General features: G+C 41.3%; 1 non-coding gene across 1 annotated transcript; it reads right to left on the bottom strand.

Annotated features, from left to right (window-relative positions):
* Positions 1-21,616: 21,616 nt before the first annotated feature.
* LOC133076698 (U6 spliceosomal RNA) lies at positions 21,617-21,723 on the bottom strand. Its single transcript, XR_009697587.1, has one exon. It is a non-coding gene; the product is annotated as a U6 spliceosomal RNA (small nuclear RNA).
* Positions 21,724-22,859: the final 1,136 nt, after the last annotated feature.

The raw sequence follows: 22,859 nt of genomic DNA, 5'->3' as shown, positions 1-22,859 counted from the left end.
AATACGTTTCTGTTGCATATCTTCCTTTTGAAATCTAACTTGACATTTTAAAACTAAGCATTAACATTTTAACAACCAATAATTATGTAATTATAGCCTGTATATTTTTAAATGATTGAAAGGGTAATGGCCCAGGACAAATGTCTTATAATTAATTGAATGTTTTATGTGAAAAATAGCAAAATGACTCAAGGCTAAAGCAGTGAAAATTTGCAAAATTATTTCTTTGCAATAAACTCACTGTATATTCCATTTAACTAGGTTATACAGGCACAATGGGTAATTCAATCAAATGCTAACTTTCCAAAATAAGAAGTGCGTTTTCATGGTGGTCTTCAATGGTCTGCACTAAAGGAAGTGCTTCAAGCCCCAACCCCCCAGCTCTTCCCTTGAGTAGTCCTCCCTCCCACTAGGCTGGGGCCTGGTTCATACAGACCTGAGCCTCAAACCACTTTGAAGAGCCAAAGAGATTCCTGAACCCCTGATGTTAGGAGGCTCCCAATAACGGCATGAAGACCAGTCTCACAACCATTATTTCCACTCAGTAGTTCGACAACTCCTTTTTCTCCTGAAATGTCTATTGTAGGGTTCTCCCCTTATCCCTCGCCGTTGACCAATTGGTTTCATTATGACTATCATTTAGTCATAGGAAGTGAATCTAATCCTCTGAAATTTATCAGTCAGGAAAGGAAACGTAAGACAATTACCCAGGACTTCCCTGGTGGCGCAGTGGTTAAGAATCTGCCTGCCAATGCAGGGGACACGGGTTCGAGCCCTGGTCTGGGAAGATCCCACATGCCGCAGAGCAACTAAGCCCGTGAGCCACAACTACTGAGCCTGTGCTATAGAGCCCACGAGCCACGACTACTGAGCCCACATGCCACAACTATTGAAGCCCGCGTGCCTAGAGCCCATGCTCCGCAGCAAGAGAAGCCACCGCAATGAGAAGCCTGTGCACCACAACGAAGAATAGCCCCTGCTCGCCGCAGCTAGAGAAAGCCCGCACACAGCAACAAAGACCCAACACGGCAAAAAATAAATAAATAAATAAATTTATTTAAAAAAAAAAAAAAAAGACAATTATCCAGGTGACTCAAACAAATCCTTCAGCTGTATCTACCTAATAGGAAAAAAACAAAAAAACAAAAAAGACCAGACTTGGCAATTATTTGATAACAAAGTAAAGTAAAAAATCTGGGCATTGCAATACCCAAGGTGGATTTTATCTTAAATTAGCCATTTGTGCTGTGTTTAACCTAAACAAATCATATTTAATCTACATCTGCCCATAACAGCTTGAATATACTCAGACTCCACTGTCTGAATATTGGAGAGAAATGTGTTTCTGTCTTAAACCGTCCACACAATTCCCTTGCTTGCCTACTTCCCGATGGGGTTGTAGGTGGACTGAGTGAGGCATTTCCTGCCATCAGCCTCCTTTCCAACACAGAAATTCAACAAGAAAGAGCCAGCCACATCCCTCGCACTAAAGTGACTTGGAAATTCTGGCACTGTTTAACATGTAAATATTTCAGAGATAACCATGGACATTTTTAAAAGGAAAACTGAGTTAGGAAAAAATATGTAATGCCTTCCTTTACTTTGCTTCCTCAATATCATGTGTCACTGTAACCAAGCAGGACCCTTTGGGGCCTTCCCAGGACAGGCCTTCCCCCATATCCTCTGCTTTAGCTCCTCTCTGACGTACCTAGATAACAGTATCTGATGCACATTTCCTGAGTTGCTTTACAGATGTGAAAACCCCCCACCAAATGGAAGATGTTAACTACTTGATGACCATGAGCAGATAGCCCCAGGTCTCCTCCAGTCTAAGGACTGAAAATGTTAAGCCCCGTGACACCACCCTGTTACCTCACCATCAGCCAATCAGAGAATTGTGCACGAGATGATCACTTACCCTGAGACCCTTCACTCCCTCACCTGGCTTTTAAAAATGCTTTGCTGAAACCCTTCGGGGGAGCTTGGAGCTTTTTAGGGCATGAGGCACTTGTCTCCTTGCATGGCCCTGCAATAAACCTTTCTCTGCTCCAAATTCCCACATATCGGTTTCTTTGGCCTCACTGTGAGTTGGGCACGTGAACTTGCGCTAACATCACAAACTGGGTTCATGATGGTGGGCATGAAAGTGAGTCAGGTACAGCCTTTGTCTTCAAATATTTCATGCTCCAGCAGGAAAGACAGACCAGAACATCACCAATCACTGTAGATGTTGACGAGAACTATACGTAAAAATGCCCCTAGAGCTTTAAGAGTAGAGTTGAAGGCCCCTAAAATGCTCTGGGCAGGGGCGGTTGAGGGGAGTTAGATTTGTGTAGGGAAGTTGGGAAAGATGTGGGAGATCAGTGGTGTGAGATAGAAACTGTGTAATTAACCTTGAGGCTTTCACAGTAGTGATTACAAAGGGATGTTGCTTATGTACTGACATGGCTAATGCATATTTTAAGAAGGGAAAGTACTCAGTACTCATAAAGTGATTAAAGACAGCCTTAAACCTGAGGGGTGTTTAAACACGTTAATTTTACCCTTTTAATATTTAAAGCCCGAGTCAGCCTTGTTATGTGTTAAGCTCCTGTGTTTATGAATCTCCCAAGGAAGTTTCTATTAAACGCCTTATTTTTGAAATAGCAGATATTCTCCTGTGTTTACATCTCAGCCTCTCAAGAGCTCGTTCCCTTTACGTATCGTTTCTCTACATTTCTCTGCTCCATGAGGTTAATAATAATGAGTCAACGTGAAACCTTCACAAAACACTTTAAATTGCCCTAGAAATGAAATTCTCAATTATTGTGATTAAATAAGCCCCCTGTGGAAAAATGGAGAATAATTTGGGGCTGCTAACAAATTTAGGCAAAACAATATCTCAAAATATGGTTTTCTTTTACACCTCTTCAATTCCTGTTAGTATTGCCTGGCATTTTAACGCTATTCTTCTGAGTGAGATACAGCCCCCTCCTTTGTCTCTTTTTATAATAAACCGGGCAACAAAGACCATAATACCCTTAGGATGTAGTCCAAAGAGAGAAAGCCTTGGGGTAGAGGCAATATTAGACCAGAAGCAACAGGAGGAACAATTGTGGACACATTCACACAGTAGAAAACCAAAGCTTGCCGTGAGAGCTTTGTGAGAGAATAAATCCTATTGACATTCTAATGGACCTACAGTGATATATATATACAAATATGGATATACTCTCTCTCTATAGGAATACCTAGATAACTATATATACATTTGTGTACTTACATACATAATATACATTTATACAGATACTATATAGAATACATGTACATATAGATATCTCTATGTATACAAAGTATTTATGTATTATATATCTTATATATGTATTATGTATACATATACACGCATACATGTATAATACACAATATATACACATTATATATATAGTATATATTTGTGTATATCTATGTTTAGTATATGTAGGCATATACATTATATATAGTATATATGTGTGTATATGTTTATTTTAAATAAATAAATAAATTATATATATATATATATATATATATATATATATATATATATATATAAACGTGTCACCAGTTGCACAGAGGAAATTTTACAGATTTGTAAATTAAACAGTGAGGTTCTTTCATGCAATAGCTATCAAAGCTTTGTGACTACAGTAGTAAGATGTTGTCTCAGTAAGCTCTAAGGTATTTTTTTTCCCCCAGATTTAGCACATTTTACTATTTTTTTTTTAAATTTTTAATTAATTAATTTATTTATTTATGGCTGTGTTGGGTCTTCGTTTCTGTGCGAGGGCTTTCTCTAGTTGCGGCAAGTGGGGGCCACTCTTCATCGCGGTGCGCGGGCCTCTCACTGTCGCGGCCTCTCTTGTTGCGGAGCACAGGCTCCAGACGCGCAGGCTCAGTAATTGTGGCTCACGGGCCCAGTTGCTCCGCGGCATGTGGGATCTTCCCAGACCAGGGCTCGAACCCGTGTCCCCTGCATTGGCAGGCAGACTCTCAACCACTGCACCACCAGGGAAGCCCTCTAAGGTATTTTTAAATCACCTTCTCACATGAAACTTTCTACGGTATATCTTGACCCAAAGAATTTATTTAAAATTTTGGAAAATACAGCTGTCTTTTTCCATTAAAAAAAAAACTTGAATATTAAAATTTTAATTTCAGAAGTTGTATGCTTAGCCACTTGTAAATGTCTAAGTAGAATATTTCCTTTTTGACACGTGGAGGACAACCTGAGAAAAGCTAGAAGCAGTTTCCAGAGGCATTACAATATGAAAAAAAAAAAATTAACTCTATGATGATCATTGTTGCCTGGCCAGCAGTCATTCCCCCATCCTCCCTCCCTAACAGGTCCCCAAAGAAACTCCTGTGCCCTTCCTTCCCTGGGCAGCCAGGAGCTGGGTCATCTTTGTGAGGCTATTATTCAGCAGAACACAAAAGGACAATCAAGATAAAGAAAAGAGAGATCACAAACCATAAAGGAACCTGGGTAAGATACTTACTACAAATAAACATGCCTATACTGGTGACTTGGTGGCAGTCAAGGCCTGAAGAAAATGTGATATATTATGTTAGTTGCAAGAACATGCCCAGAAGCTCAACAATTACAGAAGCAGAATTAATGTGCTTGTTTCTAGTTGCTGCATCCATCAGCGCCACCTACATTAAAGGCTAGGATAGGAACTGTAGATGGACATCAAATTCCCACACCCCATCCTTCCCAACAAGCCACCAGCCCTCTGCCCAGATGGGCCCAGAAACCAGCCACCCCTGGTGCTTCCCAGGCCTGCATGGCTGAGGGATGGAAGGGGAGAGAAGCCAGGGGAGGGTGAGAAGTTCAGCCTCTGTGCACCCCTATTTCCTGGGAAGCCTGTTTCCCCTGGGGATCACAGAGGGCCTTGTGGGTCATTCTAACCAGTGAGGTTTTTATGCATAATGCACTGGGAGCCCCTGGAGGGTGTAAGCAGAGGAGTGATGTGATCTGACTTAAGGTTAACCTTCCACTGGAGAGGGAGGAGGACAGGGCATGAACAGCCAGGAGAAGCCTCCCCCACGTGGACTCTGCCCTGTGTCACTCCTCTTTGCTCCAGCCCCTTCCTCCCCCATCTCTCTCTGGACCACTGCAACGGTCCTCAAGGTCCAGGTGGCAGATCCCTTCCGGCTCTGGTGAGTATCCCGTGTTCCCAGAGGTTTGCCTCACCCACAGACCAAACTCTCCTGTCCCCACTCTCCTGCTAACGAAGGCTATGAGTTCCATGTCCTATTTCATTAAATCCTAACCTTCCTCTTTGTCACAGAAGGCTGTTTCCAGTCTAAGCTGCAGCCTCATTGCCCCGCGCTCTCTCTCGGAGCGCTACACCTCTGCCCCACTGAATTCTAAGTGTACCAGGCCTTTTCGGGATTCTTTATGTTTCTTTATCTTTTCATCTGTTACATAGAAAAGATAATCACAGTCTCATACCTTGTTGAAAGGACTCCAAAATGGCAAGATCCCTATGGGGGAAATTTTTTTTTTTTTTTTTGGCTGCGTTGGGTCTTCGCTGGTGCGCGCGGGCTTTCTCTAGTTGCGGCGAGCGGGGGCTACTCTTTGTTGCTGTGCACAAGCTTCACATTGCAGTGGCTTCTCTTGTTGCGGAGCACGGGCTCTAGGAGCACGGGCTTCAGTAGTTGTGGCACGTGGGCTCAGTAGTTGTGGCACGGGCTCAGTAGTTGTGACTCGTGGGCTCTAGAGCACAAGCTCAGTAGTTGTGGCACACGGGCTTACTTGCTCCGTGGCATGTGGGATCTTCCCGGACCAGGACTCGAACCCGTGTCCTCTGCATTGGTAGGTGGATTCTTAACCACTGCGCCACCAGGGAAGTCCTGGAAATTTTTTTTTTAACCCAGCAATCCTATGACTAGTAATTCATACCCTGCACACATACAAAATAACATATGTACAAGATTACTCACCACTGCGTGTTTTGTGATAACAAAAGATCAGAAGCAACCCAAGTGTTCCTCGTTAGAGGATTGTTTAAAACACAAGTTCTCTACAAGGGGTGATTTATTTTTGGCTGTCACAACTGGGGAGGACTCCTAGCATCTAGTGGGTCAAAGTCAGGGGTGCTGCTAAGCATTCTACACTGCAAAGGACAACGTCCACAACCAAAAATTATCCTGCCCAAAATGTCCCTAATGCCAAGGGTGAGAAATCCTGAGTTAAACAAGCATACATATAATGAATATTATGCAGCCATTTAAATAAGAATAGGATAAAAACACTAACCATGTACGTACAGATATAAAAAGATCTTCAGAGTACATAAAGTGGAAATAACAAGGTGAGGATGGTTTATATGCTAACTTCTGTATAAGAAAAGAAAAATAAGAAAATACATAATATGTGTATTTGCCTGTGTCTGCATGAAGAAGCACTAAAAGGACACATGGGATTAATTAATGAAGATGATTACCAGCTGGGGATTGATTGGACTTGGAGGGGGGATGTTTACAGACATAAGCAGGAGCAGCAATTCTCAATGTACATCTCAATATCTCATTTTAATTGGGAACCATGTGTCTCTATTACCTACTCAAAAAAAGCACAAAGACTTAGGACACAAAGATAAAAAAAGACATGTGAGGTCCTTGAGAATGAAGGGGTTGTATCTTATTTATCTTTGTGTTCTAATTATCTAGCATTATGCCTTTTCTAAAATGGACACAGCCATTAAAAGAATTTAATTCAGTTCAAGCCAATGGTTTTCACACCATTAAGTGCCTACATAAATACATTCATAAGTACAGGGCTAATTACAAAATAAATGATATTATTACTTGTAGCCTTTGACCTCATGGAGGTTACAGTCAGCTATGAAAACAAACACATAAAACAATTAAAGAACAATAATCCAATTCTTTGGGTTACTTAATGGGGAGAAAAGAATTTTTCACTATAGATTTTCAGAAAAATGAAAATGAGTTAAATAAAGCTGAAAGTCAATTTATCAACTGCTTCTTCATTGAACATGCAAATTTGTCCTCTGTTCATTTACAAAGACATCTGACTTTGATTCATAGGTTTATTATTTTAGTTAATGGACTGAGGCAGAAATGAAAACAATGACATCATAACAAACTAAAATGGAAAAATAAAAACCCAAATAAGCCGACACTGATTCACTTGAAATTTAACATCATCTAGTCTGGGAAAATGTCATAAAGAACTGAGGGATTGCTGCCCCCAAGAGGTTAATCAAAAAACTCCAAAATAAAAAGGATGACATTTAATTTCAAGAGCCAAGCAGCTGAGAAAGGAAGACATAGGACGGAGCCTTTTAAAAATTTATTTATTTATTTATTTATTTATTTATTTATTTATTTATTTATTTATTTGGCTGCGCTGAGTCTTAGTTGCAGCACGCGGGATTCTTTGACGGCATGCGGGAGCTAGTTCCCCGACCAGGGATTGAACCCGGGCTCCCTGCATTGGGAGCTTGGAGTCTTAACCACTGGACCACCAGGGAAGTCCCAGAGCCTTATTTTATAAGGGAGTGAGACCCAAGCCCACCGATTCTGGAAGATAAAAGAAAGAGAAAGTTGTCTGGAGCTTCTAAGTGGAGAAGGGTTTGGAGCAAAGGAAAGAGTGTGGGAATTCCCGCTCACGGCATCCAATGAACATTAGGGGCAACTTCTTTGGGGAGTCTTCTCAACTTGTGAGTTTTTTCTTTTGTCACTTTTGCCCATATTTCTCCGTAGATGCTAGTGATTAATAACCGTGACATATTCCCAAGGGGCTCTGTTCTTATTTCAGTTATTTAAGAAAAGCTGTGAGGTTTTGTCTTACTCAGCAGTAGGCCAGAGGAGGGTAACCCCTATCAGAATTAACTCTTTCATGCAGCGGAAGTGAAAGCTTGCAGACAAAATCTCTGTACCATGGAGCTCTTCTTAAAGTAACAGGCAGAAGGAAGGGAGCCTGGGGCCCAAAGGTGCCCACTAGGTGTCTAATCTAGCAAAAGACCATGAGAAACTTTGCATCTCTTTCATGACCTTAAGCATCTACCTCACCAGAAATCCTACCAAGCCAAGGAGAACTTGGCTGGTTTCCAGTAACCTAGAGTTTTAAATTCCCAAATTCTGCTGCCTCAACTGGGAAGGATATATTCAAAGTAAACCAAATTGGGATTCATATGCGAACATTTATCTATGGCTGTACATTTTAGGTTAAGTAAACATATGGGAGGTACTGCTTCTCTGAAAAAAAATATTTAACTTCAAATTACCAACTTAGAGAAATTTCTGAAAAAGCAGATTAACCCAGTAGAAAGGCTTTGGACTTTGAGGTCAAAGAGATAGCAAATTTCAATTATGATTCTGCCCCATACTACCTGTCAGTTCACTTCTTTGAACCTCAGCTTCCTCGTCTATAAAATATAGATAATTCTTACCTTGCAGCATTGCTGGAGGGTTGAGAAATGACATATTTTTCATAATATATGGCTAAAAAAGATGTGGTACATACATAAAAAGGAATATTATTCAGCCATGAAAAAGAATCAAATAATGCCATCTGCAGCAACATGAATGGACCTAGAGATTATCACACGAAGTGAAGTAAGCTACACAGAGAAAGACAAATATCATATGGTATAACTTTTGTGTGGAATCTAAAAAAAAAAATTGATACAAATGAACTTATATACAAAACAGAAACAGACTCACAGACATAGAAAACAAACTTATGGTTATCAAAGGGGAAAGTGGGCGTGGGGAGGGACAAATTAGGAGTTTGGGATTAACATATACACACTACTATATACAAAATAGATAACCAACAAGGACCTACAGTATAGCACAAGGAACTATATTCAATATTTTATAATAACCTATAAGGGAAAAGAATCTGAAAAAGAATATATATATATGTATTTGAGATTAACAGTAAACAGATGGGTGCTTATGATGAGGAGGCAAAGATGGGCTCCAACAAGCCTGGAAGCGAAGGTAAATTGATTTTAGGACAGATGTATGGGTGATAACGATGGAGCCAAGACAGTCAGAAGCAACAGCTGAGGACTCTCTAGGGAAAAAGCCCAAAATGAGTTTAAGAAAAAAATCAGCATGTTTAAAGGGGTAGCTTAAGAACTCACTGGTTCTAACATGGTTATTTGATCCTAACTTCATCTTCATCTGACGGACAGTACCGACAAAGAATACAGCATTGGATGTGTTGTTATACTTACTTTAATTAGTAAATTATCTTTGCCTTGTTGCATGAAGGATTTCACAGTGGTGATAATGTAGGTATCCATGCCAAACAGACATGATGTCTTAAGCTCCATCTTTCTGAGCCTCATAAAGATTTGTAATATATCTACATAGTTATTTATGGAAATGTCTAACATAGTATTAGACTTATACCTGGTCTTCAATAAATGTTCTTTGTTTTTTGGTTTACAGTAAAAGTTCAGATTATGAACAAAAAGTTAAAATCAGAATGAAAGAAATTTTAATTTAGAAAAGTCTTTGAAGACCAGGGGGAAGTTGAATACAGATGTGGAAACCATTGGGTTGTAGTGGACACAATGATACACCATCAAGATCCCATTTCAGTGAAGAACTGGGGCCCAGCTGCTGGCAGTGATGTCACAGGCAGCCTACACGTGTCAGCTCTTCAGGAGCAGTCATCACCGTAGGTGAATGGTCAAAGTCAGGGAGGATGCACAGGAAACCAGAAAGAATAGGTATAGAGGAAGGGTAGTGACCAAAAAGACCCATAGCCTCTGACCACAGCTAGTTCGGACAACAATGAGTTTGTGAGCTAATGGGATCCAATGGGGTTTCCTTGGGACTTTTGACTGTCTGCCCCCAAAATCCAAATTACCCACCCCTCTCTGACAGTAAAATCCAAAAGACTTCGGACTTGATACTGGAGAGAGCTAAAGGACAGCCTTTCTCTAGGGGCTGACACCGTGAGATGTAAAACTCAAGAAGTCAGCGTCCGTGTGTCCCACTAAGTGAAGGAAGTGTATGAAATGAGAGACAGAAGCCAACATACTGAGTAAAGCAGAGTCAAGAACTGGAAAAAGGCCCCTGGTGGCATGTGTGTCCCTGGTTCCAGTGGGTCCTCAGGCTCTGCTGCATCTTTTCTTTTCCAGAGTTGTGTATGGGCCTGAAGCTCTCACCTAACCAATAGAAAACCACTGCATGTTTACCCTAATAGATTTCCTAAGGAACTCAGAGTCCTGTTGTGCACACCTCCATAAACAGAGGCATATCCTGGGCTATCTCCCATGGTTGTAACACCCCCAGGGTGGCTGAGGAAATCAGGAATGGTCAAAGGCACTGCCCACTGCAAAGGCTGTTTGTGCTCTAGCGCAGCCACACCAGCCAAGGTAACCTTCCTCTGCCGGCTTCTTCCCACAGACCCCAGCCACTGCTTCCCCTCTTCCTGACACACTCTCCTTCCCCTACTGAAATCATCTGCTTCTGGGCCTGGTTACTGCTGCAAATGGTCCCCACATCTCAACTCTAATAAGTGGACACTCATCCACATATTGAGGGAACATAGCTTCCCAAAAGGGGGAAATCATAACTGCCCCAAATCTGGCAGAAATACCAGAAGCGCATGGAATCACCCACCACACTATGAAATGTAAGTCACAGTTCTATGTCAATGAGTATTTTCTCATGATAGCAAACAAACAAAAATAGAGGACTCTCAGAGCTGTCTTGGAGGCATTCCACGGTCAAGATATGCATTATTCCAACACAATTATTTTAGCCACCATTTACACCTATGATGTCACCAGTTACCAGCTCATGGACACATAGAATAGCCCTCATCTAGCACTAAACTCCAGCATTGCTACTGCAGATACTAATTAGGAGTAAATTCGCATCTATTACTAAAGCATCAAAACATGACCTGTCAATGTTCCTTTATCACAACAGGGTTACATATGCTAACTAAATGAGTGAATTAGTTACTTTATGAATACATGAAGGGCTTGGATTACCTTCCATTGTTTAAAAGTAAATTTTTAGCTTGTTGTCAAAAACGAGCTATGAAAATCCTCCTTTTGGGTTCAACTTTGTTAGCCTATTTTTGGCTTATGGTAGAAGGTGATTTTTCTGCCACACTCATGTATCCGTGTGTCCTCATGATTTCTATCTCAGTGGTAAATTTTTTCAGATGTTTAGGTAAAACACTCTCCTATCTGATCATTTCACATTTTAATTAAAACAATGACTATTTTCAGCTAGCAAAAACACATCCTCACCTTTGTATTTAAAGTCCCTGGATCCTCCAGAAATAGATTGTAAATGTGAAATACTTTACAAAAAAAGAGAAATAAGAAGCGTCTAGTTTTTGAGTGTACATGTTCCAATAAACTGATTTAATGCCAAAGTGAAGACATTTTTAGCATGCTTTCCCAGCTGAATCCAAACAGACACCTTCCCATTTGAGGGGGTGGCACAGGGAATCGTCTGAGCAGTCGTCGCGTACGTATGCTCAACAGAATTCATCATAAGCAATGGGAAACTGCATTCTGGTAGGGAATTTACGATATTAGATTGTTTCCTTAGGGAGATTCATACTTAGAAATACAGGGCTGGCTTGTTTTCTCAAATTTTCCATTTCTCCAGCCAGAATGGTGGGCTGCAAAGACGGCATCCATAATGCCAGTCCTAGAAACCGTTAATCCTAAATATTTATGAAGCACCTATTGTGCGCAAGACACTTTGCTCAGAAAACCTAAGAGGCTATTATATCAAAGACTTCTTGCAAGTCACCCAGCTCTTAACGCAGTGCCTGGCTTTGCCTAGCAGCCAGGAAGAGTCTGGCACCACCACCCCAGGTTGGGTGCCTTCCTCAATCCTCAACTAAGGAGGTTGTACATCCTGGGGAATTCACTGAGATGTCAAATTTGGGGGAGAGGGAGGGCAGTCCCTCAGTGATGAAGGGAAGTAGAAGATGGAAAAGACATAGGAACTGTGGATGACAGTCTACAAAGGAGCATGTGCCAAAGCTCCATATGCAAATTTCACTGCAGGGTCATCCTTCTGTGGTTCTAGGATGGTTCATCCAGCTGTTCCTGACACTGAGCGCCTCCCCTCTGCTCGGGCGTGTGGGTACCACACTGCAGCGTTCTCATGATGGATGGCCTCCCATCTAGGTCAGTCACCCCCATCACCAAACTTGTGAAATACTAAAATGAAAAGAGAGTTGCTCTATCTCCTGCTTTCATGACTTCTCCCCCATGTCTCAGCCCCTAACTCTCACCTATAATACCTGCTTTACAAGCGTCGGCGTGTCTTATTTTCAAAAGGAATAAAGTCCATGCAAATAACACTTTTCCAGCCTAATTGCTGTATCAGAAGAAAGTATCTCCTCCAATCTTCACTCCCACTGAGCCTTGGAGCTAATTTCGCCAGAAATATTACCCATTCCTTTTTCTTTGACAGTCGTGCAAGGGAATCATTATACACATGGCATATATATTTTTCAGTCTAAAGATATGAGCAGTCTTCATAGTAGGGAACGGTTACTGTAGAGGCATGGCTGCCTCTATTCCATGATACTCAACCACTGAGTCTGTTGAGATGGTGTATTGGAAGCCCTTTCTAAATTGAACATTTTATTTGAATTGCATTTCCAGGGGGCTTTTCAATGGCAAATCTGTGAAGTATCTGTTGACTGGAATAAATACAATGTGAGTAGTGACTTAATTGAATAAATACAATGTGAGTAGTGACTTTTGAGGAAATTGTAAACAGGTTAATATAGAAATTAAATTAAGGCAAACCCCATGGCTGGCTGTGAAGTGGAATTAGAGTGCAGGCATAGATAGCAAAATTGACATTCTTCTGCTGCTGTCTTTGGCTGATAACAGAGAAAGGATGCTAAAAGAGACCTGCTGGAGACAGGATTGGAGGGAGTGGGCGGAAGACAAGCTGGCTTTGCTACAGCCAGAGCTGGAGACCAGGACACAACAGCCAGAGGTGGAGATAGAAACCAACCGACAGAATCCACGATGTCTTGGGGGGTGAGGGTGTCCCGGGAGGACTCAGCAAAGAGCCATAGATGGGATGGTTCACTTTACCAGTAAAGAAATTCTCGATCATATAAATATTCATGAGAAATCGTGAAGAAAATATTGGCAGAGGCAATATTTGAGGATAACAATGCAAGATAGGGAAACCAGATTTTCAGTTACAGAAAAGGATTCCACGTTAGTCACATGGAGCATTTCTAACAACAAGTCAGAGTCACATGGAAGCCAAGGGACTAGCTCAAATCCTAAATCCCTTTTTAGGATAAAATTTATAGAGTGATTTTACTTGAAGCAGAAATGCAATTATATTAAATATAGCTCTTTGTTTTACAGTAAACTAGGGCTTAGCACCAAATCTCTGCTTCTGTAGAAATGATTTATCTAACTGAATGAATTAAATTGTAGTTCTCAGTTTCAAAATGTAGAGTTTATGGGTTTTCAAAAGGTCAGAGAGGCCATATTGAGGTCAAAAGCCTAAACCTATTACCCCTCACTTTCCCCTCACTCTTAGTTGATGATGCTATGCTGTATATCATCTACTCTGGTGATGCTTTCCAGAGACTTCCAAAGAAAGATCTCTTTAAGTCTCTCTATTAATTCATTTTTAATAGCTACGTGACGTCAGTTCATTGAAAACAGTTAAAGCAACTTTCAAGTATGTAATATGGTATTATTAACTATAATCTATTATAATCAATATTATAAAATATATGATATATTTACTATTATCAACTCGTTTTTCTTAAATAAAAAAGTTTTGGCTAACTTGAGCATCTGGGAAGCTATAAATTGAGAGCAATAAAGATTGATCGACCTTAACTGGAGAAAACGCCTACAGACTTGGAAATACTTTAGTGTAGGAGTTGAAGAATACGGCTGACTAATGAGCTCACAAGCCCAAATATAACTGGTGAACCAGAGACATCTACAGGCTCTTCCTTGTTGGGAACGCTGCTCAGCTCCTAGTTCCTTGAGGGAAATCAATATTTATGAGCCACCATATCTGGTCTGTCAGGTCGATTTTTAGTTGTGGTGATTGACGGACATCCAGACAACATGAATAGGTTTTACAAGTGAATATATAAATACATCTGTGAGATTTAAGGGCTTTGCTTGCCATCAGATTTAGAGAGGGAATAAAAGGAAATCATCAGATCAATTTCTCAATATTCACATATCAATTCAAGACTAAGTTTTGGGTTGTTGGCTGCAAAAGTGATCAACAGGCACTTTGTCCGCTTTATTTTGTGTTGAGAAGTTTGGCAAATTTAGAAACCAAAAAGAAAAAAAAAAAGCCAGTTAACCTTTTTAGGTGCCCATTTTTATCTTAGAAAAGACCCCTGTATTATTTTCCATGACTGAGAATTATGAGTATATATCTTTTGCTTAAAAGTATCACTGTATGGGGACTTCCCTGGCGGTCCAGTGGTTAAGACTTTGCCTTCCAATGCAGGGGGTGCGGGTTCAATCCCTGGTAGGGGAGCTAAGAGCTCACATGCCTCATGGCCAAAAAACAAAAACATAAAACAGAAGCAATATTGTAACAAATTCAATAAAGACTTTAAAAATGGTCCACATCAAAAAAAAATCTTTAAAAAGTATCACTGTATGACAAGAATTTCATGCATCTGGATATTCATTTAGTAAGATGTTAGTGGCCTTGGCTGTAAGAAGGTTTTGCTTTAAGCACATTCTGAAAGGCTGAATAAATGAGAATAAATAGTGCACCCAGAGTCATTCAGTTTGGGACATTTAGGTGGGAGATTCTCAGCCTCAGAGTCTTAACATAAGTTGTCCTGATCATGCACGTGGTTTGTCTCAAGTTAATTCTTGCTACTTATAAAGTGCCCCTTTTGTGGTAACCCGGGGCCGTTTGAAAGGTGCGGGTTTTCTTATCTTGAGACTGGATCCAAGTGGCTAGTCCTTGAGCTTTATACACGGGAGGGAATTCATGGGTTTTCCTATAACGGAGATGCTCACTCGCACCTACAAGCTTCCCTGAGAAAGTGAACAGTGGAACTGGGGAACTCTATGTATCCTGGACCCTAATTAAGCAGGAAATTTAGCATCTTTACTACTGACTCTGAATAGTTGTGTTGAATACAAATTGCTGTAATGCATTATTTTTACCAAAATAAAAGAGGGAACAGCTTTTGTGAAAATCTGGGTATGCCTACGGCAGTTGTCTCAAATTTTAAGTCCATACTTTAAAGGGAAAAAGGTGAGGGGGCGGGGCTTAAGGTCTATCACTTTAGATGAATTCAAATGGCTACATTCAAAGGCTTAGATGAAAGATTAGCAAAAGCCCTTGTAGCCCAAAGACCCACCTTGGACAGCTCCTGACCCACGTACACCCACATTTTTCATTTGACATTTTCTGCGACGTATACAGTTCCACTGTATCTTTCTAAAAGAGAGTGGGTCAATTACAAGCAAAGAAGCATTGCAAGTTTACATGGTTTGTTTGTTTATATGCTTGGCATAACTTCTTAGTTCTCTCTCTGTTTCCTGCATTCCCTATGCCTTTTGTCCTCTAGCACCTAGCAGACCAGCATCTTTAGGGTTGTAGTCTGCTGAGATTGATTTACCACAGTTCACTCGCTGGAACAAAATTACAATTTACCGAGCCCCGTGGGATCGTCTGGACAACACACCAGCTTGTAAAGGCAAATTCCAACCAGAAGGTGGCACTATTACAAAGCCAATGCTGAGTGAAAAAAACCTAAATGAATTGCTTTTGATAAAGAACATTTTCCAGGATTTACACACACAGATATTGAATGAAAGTTTATGTGAATAAAAGAATTGAGAAATTTTTACTCCTGTTAAGAATAATTATAATGGAATTATAATCATATTTTAAGCTTGCGACCACAGCAGCATACTTTCCTACAATGTGTAGATTTGCAGTTTACTTTCTTCTCTAGCTAGTTTTCAGTTGTAAATATTACAACCATTTAGTTACTTAGAAACTATTTAAATGTTCAGAAATTGGGAGTGTTTCAAAAAATTTTGGTATATCCATTGAACTATATACAAATCATGTTTATAAAATAAGTTTTTAAACTCTGAAAATGAGAACAATATAATGCTAAATGAAAAGTTTGTACATGACATTCTAATCCACAGAAAGAGTCTAATTTTGGCTGTTGGTCTCTATTTCAGAGCAGTGGAATTACAGAGCTTTTAATTATAATCAAAGGTGCAATGAGGTATCACCTCACACCTGTGAGGATGGCTACTATAAGAAAAAACATGGTAAGTGTTGGCAAGGACGTGGGGAAATAGAAGCCCTTGTACACTCTTGATGGGAATGTTTAACGATGCAGCTGCTATGGAAAACAGTATGAAGTTCACTCAAAAATTAAAAATAGAACTACCAAATGCTCCAGCAATCCCACTTCTGGATATACATTGGAAGAATCAAAATCAGAATCTTGAAGAGATATCTGCACCCCCATGTTCATTGCAGCATTATTCATAATAGCCAGGATATGGAAACAATCCAAATGTCCATCAACAGATGAATGGATAAAGAAAAGGTAGTACATACATACAATAGAATATTATTCAGCCTTTAAAAAAAGAAGGGAATTACCGTTTTCAACAACAGGGATGGAACTGGAAGGGATGCTAAGTGAAGTACATCCGTCAGAAGGACCAACAGTGCCTGAGTTCTCTCATAGGAGGCACTTAAATGTCAAAGGTATAGAAGTAGACAATAGAGCGGTGGTTCCCAGGATGGGGGAGGGGAGGATGTCTGGAGTTGTTGGTTCAAGGGGTATAAAGTTACAGTTACGCAAGGTGAGTTCCAGACATCTGCTGTACACCAGCAGATATAGTTAACAATAAAGTACTGGTACTTGTAAGTTTGTTAAGAGGGTAGATCTCATGTTAAGTGTTCTTACCCTCCCCCCACCCCACCCTCACACACAAAGTGATATTTATAAGCTGTCCTCCAGTTGTCATTCTTTTGTTAAGGGAAAAAAAAATAGTTCTGCGAAATTGGAGATGTATTTATTACAGTTAAAAAAACCCATCAAGTTCTAGAAACAGTAAAATCATATCTGCCCATGTTATGTTTCACCAGTGATGGAGTAAATTGTTTGATCTATTTACCTGAAGGAAACAGGATTATAAGGTCTCTGTACCACATGCCTAAGTTGATTTTTAAAAACCATTTCTTGCAAACTGAATAATCCTTTAAAAAAAATTAATTTGCCTGCTCTGTGGAAGTCTTAACTTTAGATAGTGGGATGCCAAATGATATGACCAGCCTCAGTGCATTGAATCACTGCTGCATCCCAGCCACGATATAATAATAGCAATTATTTATTGTCACTGCGGAAGGTACCTTTTCTCATTTAACTCTGACGAAACCCTCAGATCTGTAGTTGAGGTCACTGAGGCTTTGTTAAAGATCGTGAAGCGAATTAGTGGCAGAGCCAGTCCCCAGGGACAAGATCCCTTAACTTCTAAGTGCTTTCACTCGCATATTCTCTGCCTCTCTCTCCATCAAGTCAGGATACTCAGGATCATCATCAGGATTAGGCTTTCACCGGAATCCAAAGCCTGACATGTTTTTCTGGCACTCCAAGTTCGGGCCGGTGGATGGGACTTAGGAAATCCCACACAGGTACTGCAAGTAAAAACACCCACGGTGGCTGGGCAGATCCCGGCCTGTGCCCATCCCGTGGAGAGACCCACAGCGCTGAGATGCTTCCTACAGTGAAACCACAGAGGGCAGGAACTACCCGGGGACAATTCCTGCATCGCACAATTTAATTCATGTCTGTCCACATAAGAGTGATTTACTGTCACGGAATTCAGTGGGAGTATGTGTTTGCTAACTAATACACATCAGGAATGGGTGAAACAAAATAAGCACCATAGGCTCTGTTCTAGGTAAAGCTCTTTTGATTAAGGAAGAGAAAATTCCAAAGCATATCAAATAAGAATGTTTAATATAAGGATACGGAGGGATCACGAACCAAACCAAAAGCAGCAGCTCGGTGCGCCGGGGCTTGTCTTAGAATAGAGCAGTTCTGGATTAAAGAGAGCTCTCAGCCCCCCAGCAGGGGCCCCAAGGATCCAGCTTTCAAGAAGCTCACTCAAACGCTCCACCGCACACTACATGCCCGTGGGCTTCTTTCATCTGCCTCAGGACAAGAACCGCTCCGGGTCCCATCACCTACGGCCAGAAAGGAGGTGGGGTGTATCCTTCCTGCCCACTGAGCAGGGACTGGGGGCTGAAGTTCTCCAAGGATAGGAGTGAGACTTCTATAGCTATGCATGGAAATTTGACTTTGTCAGAACTAAAGGAACTGAAGATTTAAAAAAAATTTTTTATTGGAGTAGAGTTGCTTTACAATGTTGTGTTAGTTTCTACTGTACAGCAGAGTGAATCAGCTATACGTAGGCATATATCCCCTCCTTTTTGGATTTCCTTCCCATTTAGGTCACCACAGAACATTGAGTAGAGTTCCCTGTGCTATACAGCAGGTTCTCATTAGTTATCTATTTTATATATAGTAGTATATATGTCAATCCCAATCTCCCAATTCATCCCACCCCCCCATGAAGATTTTTATGGCCTGAAACGTTTACATTTTAGAAACAATTGTACTGGCAAGGAAGTACCCATTTCCAATTTCAAAAACAAGAGATTTAAAAACTAACTTACTTGGGACTTCCCTGGTGGCGCAGTGGTTAAGAATCTGCCTGCCAATGCAAGGGACACGGGTTCGAGCCCTGGTCCAGGAAGATCCCACATGCCGTGCAGCAACTAAGCTCATGTGCCACAACTACTGAGCCTGCACTCTAGAGCCCGCGAGCCGCAACTACTGAGCCCGTGAGCCTAGAGCCCATGCTCCGCAACAAGAGAAGCCACTGCAATGAGAAGAAGCCCACGCACCGCAATGAAGAGTGGCCCCTGCTCGCCACAAGTAGAGAAAGACTGCACGCAGCAACGAGGACCCAAGGCAGCCACAAATAAAAAATAAAACTAACTCACACGTTAAATAAATGATGACACAAGCAAAGGAATAGTATGAAGCTATTAAGAAGAAAGAGAAATAATTCTCTGTACTAATATTCATCAGGAAATAGTGTAAAATGAAAAAAAAACAAGGTACAGGACAGTGCAGTATGTTACCATTTATATAAAAAAGGAGAGAGGAATCATATATTTTTTCACACACATTTACACATTTATGTATGCATACATACATACGTATACAGAGTCATAGAGTATATGTACACATACATACACACATACATACACATATTCTTTTTACGCATGCAACATTTCTGCAAAGATACACAATACAAAGAAGTCTAGAGAATTTTACACTCTTCAAGTTGAGATGTTTCTTGGGCATTCCTATTTATCCATGGTAGTAGAAACCATAAGGTTACTCTATTTTTCTATTATTTTCTTTTCTCACTTATCAGAACAAAAAAAAAAATAGAGCCCGAGAGACAATGCAATCAGTAATAACCAAATAGTGTGCAAACTTGAAGATTAAATTAGGCTAATACACAAAGGTTGAGAACTTATTCTGTATTAGAAGCCATGTAAGAAGCAATTGGCTATTTCAGAACAATTCTTTACCCAAGGAGGACCTGGTGTAGTTTAACTATTTATCGAGCACTCCTGTGCTAGGTGGTATGTAGTTGGAAGGATAGAACCATCCGAGCTTAGCAGTCATAATCTACCCCTTCTATTTCTTTTTTTTTTAACTTTTTATTTTATATTGGAGTATCGCTGACTAACAATGTTGTGTTAGTTTCAGGTGTACAGCAAAGTGATTCACTTATACATATACATGTATCTATTCTTTTTCAAATTCTTTTCCCATTTGGATTATTACAGAGTATTGAGCAGAGTTCCCTGTGCTATACAGTAGGTCCTTGTTGGTTACCCATTTAAAATATAGCAGTGTGTACGTGCCAATCCCAAACTCCCTAACTGAACGTTCTATTTCCGAACCCTAAGATGTATTTCTAGCTCCTCTGAGACGACCTGGAGTATTTGCCATCCTGGGCCTCCCCTAGGTGGCAATCCAGGAATAGATGTCCTCACTGTCTGTCTGGCAGTTCATACGGGATACTGACCATGGGGGAGAGGAGCACTTCTGTTTTGGGCATCACATAACCAATCTTTCACTACAGTGAAAACGTCTTGAACATCAATGAGGTTCTGGTAGTAATTAGGACAATTCAAATATCCCAGTTATTGTGCCCTTGGGCCCATGATAGAACTGCGTTTCCCTGCCCCCTTGAACGTGGCCATGACCCTGGGATCTGCCGTAGCCGGTGAAGTGTGAGCAGAGTGACGGAAGCTTTAAGATCAAGTGCATATTTCCCCATGTTCTCATTTTCCTGCTGTGGTGACCAGGAACATTCCAGAGACTGCCAGCTCTTCCAGCCTGACTCCAAGACTGGGTGGAACTTGGAGCAGAGCCCGCAGTGGAGCTGGAGTGGAGATGGAGCACGGGTGAAAACTGCCTTTATACCACTGAAATGTGGGCTTTCATGCTGCCACAGCATAGCCTGGACTGACAATCAGGTGTTTGGCAATCGGTGTTTTACTGAAGATGGCAGTGAACACAGCTGGGGAAGGCTGCAGAGAGGGGCACGGACTTACGCCTGTGGCCACCCATGGCTGAGCTCCTCATCTGCTTGTGCTTTGCATGGAGGGCAGCCTCTCTGCCTAAGCCCTCCCCATGCTTATCCCAGGACACACCATCCGGACCTACACAAATAATCAAGCCCCATCCACCACGTTTTTCATGTGTCTGTAAGTCTACCAGCTCCAATGTCCTCTGGAAGCCAATGGATTTGCTATTCTGCCTACTTTCTACGGATTCTGTAGAAGGAAGGGATGGCCTCTGCTCCTAAGGACAGCTGGTCAGAGCTGTCAGGAAGGGAGAAAGGGCAGCTCTGGTCCCACAGAAGAGAGGAAAACGGTGAGAGACTTTTACTGTGGCTTGTGAGGCACCTATCTTTCCTATGTGAAAAATTCACACTTCTCCTATTTATATAACATTGACTCTATTTCTCATGAACTGACAACCCTAAGGCTAGGTGCTAAGAGCACATGACCTTTCTCTGCCCTGGGGGATATTTTAATATTTTTATATTAACTGACCATAAAACATACTGTTTTGAAATTGATTCAAATCCCTCCCCCACCCCCTACCCCCATAGGTACGAAAGAAGTTGCATTAACTCTTTCCCATGCAAACAAGGAAACTGAGGTCCAGAGAGGTTCACTGCCTTGTCTAAAAATGACAAACCAAGAGAGAGCTAGGACTAAAGTTCAGATCTCCGGATTCCTAAAGCCAGCTCTCATCCAACTCCCAATACCAACTTCTGCACTGGTTAGACATGAATGGCCATCTGACAAGGCCCACCTCACTGGCTCATGGCCTTCACTTTTTTATTTTTATTTTTTTATTGTAGTTGCTTTACAAAGTTGTGTTAGTTTCTGCTGTACAGCAAAGTGAATCAGCTATACGTATACACATGTCCCCTCTTTTTTGGATTTCCTTCCCACTTAGGTCAAAAATATGGAACGCTTCACGAATTTGTGTGTCATCCTTGCACAGGGGCCGTGCTAATCTTCTCTGTATCATTCCAATTTTAGTTTATGTGCTGCTGAAGTGAGCACTGGCCTTCACTTTTCTAATTTTTCAGGATTTTCTCCCCACTTCCCTTTGCCCTGAAAGGCAAGGCTGTCCCAAATGTTAGGCTCAAGTTTCTGAGTTTACATCTGCTCCAGAAATTCTTCACCACACTGTTAGCCTTCTTTTGCCGATGAGTATACTTTTTCATGTGTTGTCCAGTTTTTCTGATTACTCTCAGCAGGAGTCTTGGTCCAAATTGCCTAGTTTATCATTTTGTTATTGAAGGTTCAAGGACCTGGAACTGTGTTATAATGCTTAATTTAGTTTGGAGGTAGAAAGAATAGAAAGTGAGAGGATAGCAGGCATAATCTAAAGTATTTAGAATCATGAAAGTCTTAAGGCTAAATGGACATATTATAGATACATATATGTTGGCAAAGTGGCTATTTGGTATAATTAACAAATCTTTTGAAAGGCCTTTCTATGTTTATAGAATTTCCCACATTATCAGTCCTGCCTACCCATGCAAGAAGTCAGAACTTATCTCCCAGCCTCCTTTACAGCTAAACGCAGGCATGTGATTTAAGCTTTGCCAAATACCTTTGTCCGTCTGGCTTTGCACTGGAGAATGTCTAGGAAGCCGGCATTATTTGATAGGAATGGTAATAACGGCCTTGGCCTCCAGGGGGCAGCAGTGGTGAAGTTTGAAGCACCTGAATCTCAGTTTGGTGTGAGCTAGTTTAGTCCGGGTCCTCCGAGAACCAAGTGCCAAGACTGGCTTAAAGGAGCAAGGATTCTATCGGGGGAAATGCCTGTGTAAGGTAAAATAGTCAAGGGTCCACCAAAGGCTGGGAGGGCCATCAGGCCGCGAGGCAAGTTAGACCCTGAGAAAAGAAGAGAAAAGCAAAGGCTGGGTGCCACGCAGCCTAGGGGAGGCTTGGCAAAGCCGGAGGGGAGTCCTGCAGCCCAAATCTGCTGTCACGGAAGTTCCTCATCTCCCAGGAACGGCCCGGCCCTAGCGTTCCTACTTCCCTCCATCACCGCCTGGGAGCAGCCACGGGAGGAGTGGCCTCGCTGCTAACGCTGCGCAGGATTTCTACGCCCGTCATCTGGGACACGCTGACGCTTTCACAATCTCTGCGCAGTTTCCGATACTTGATTAAAGAATATTCTCTAAATG

This window comes from Eubalaena glacialis, chromosome 16 (genome assembly GCF_028564815.1).
Source record: "Eubalaena glacialis isolate mEubGla1 chromosome 16, mEubGla1.1.hap2.+ XY, whole genome shotgun sequence".
Taxonomy (NCBI): domain Eukaryota; kingdom Metazoa; phylum Chordata; class Mammalia; order Artiodactyla; family Balaenidae; genus Eubalaena; species Eubalaena glacialis.
This window is presented reverse-complemented; position numbering and strand designations above follow the sequence as displayed.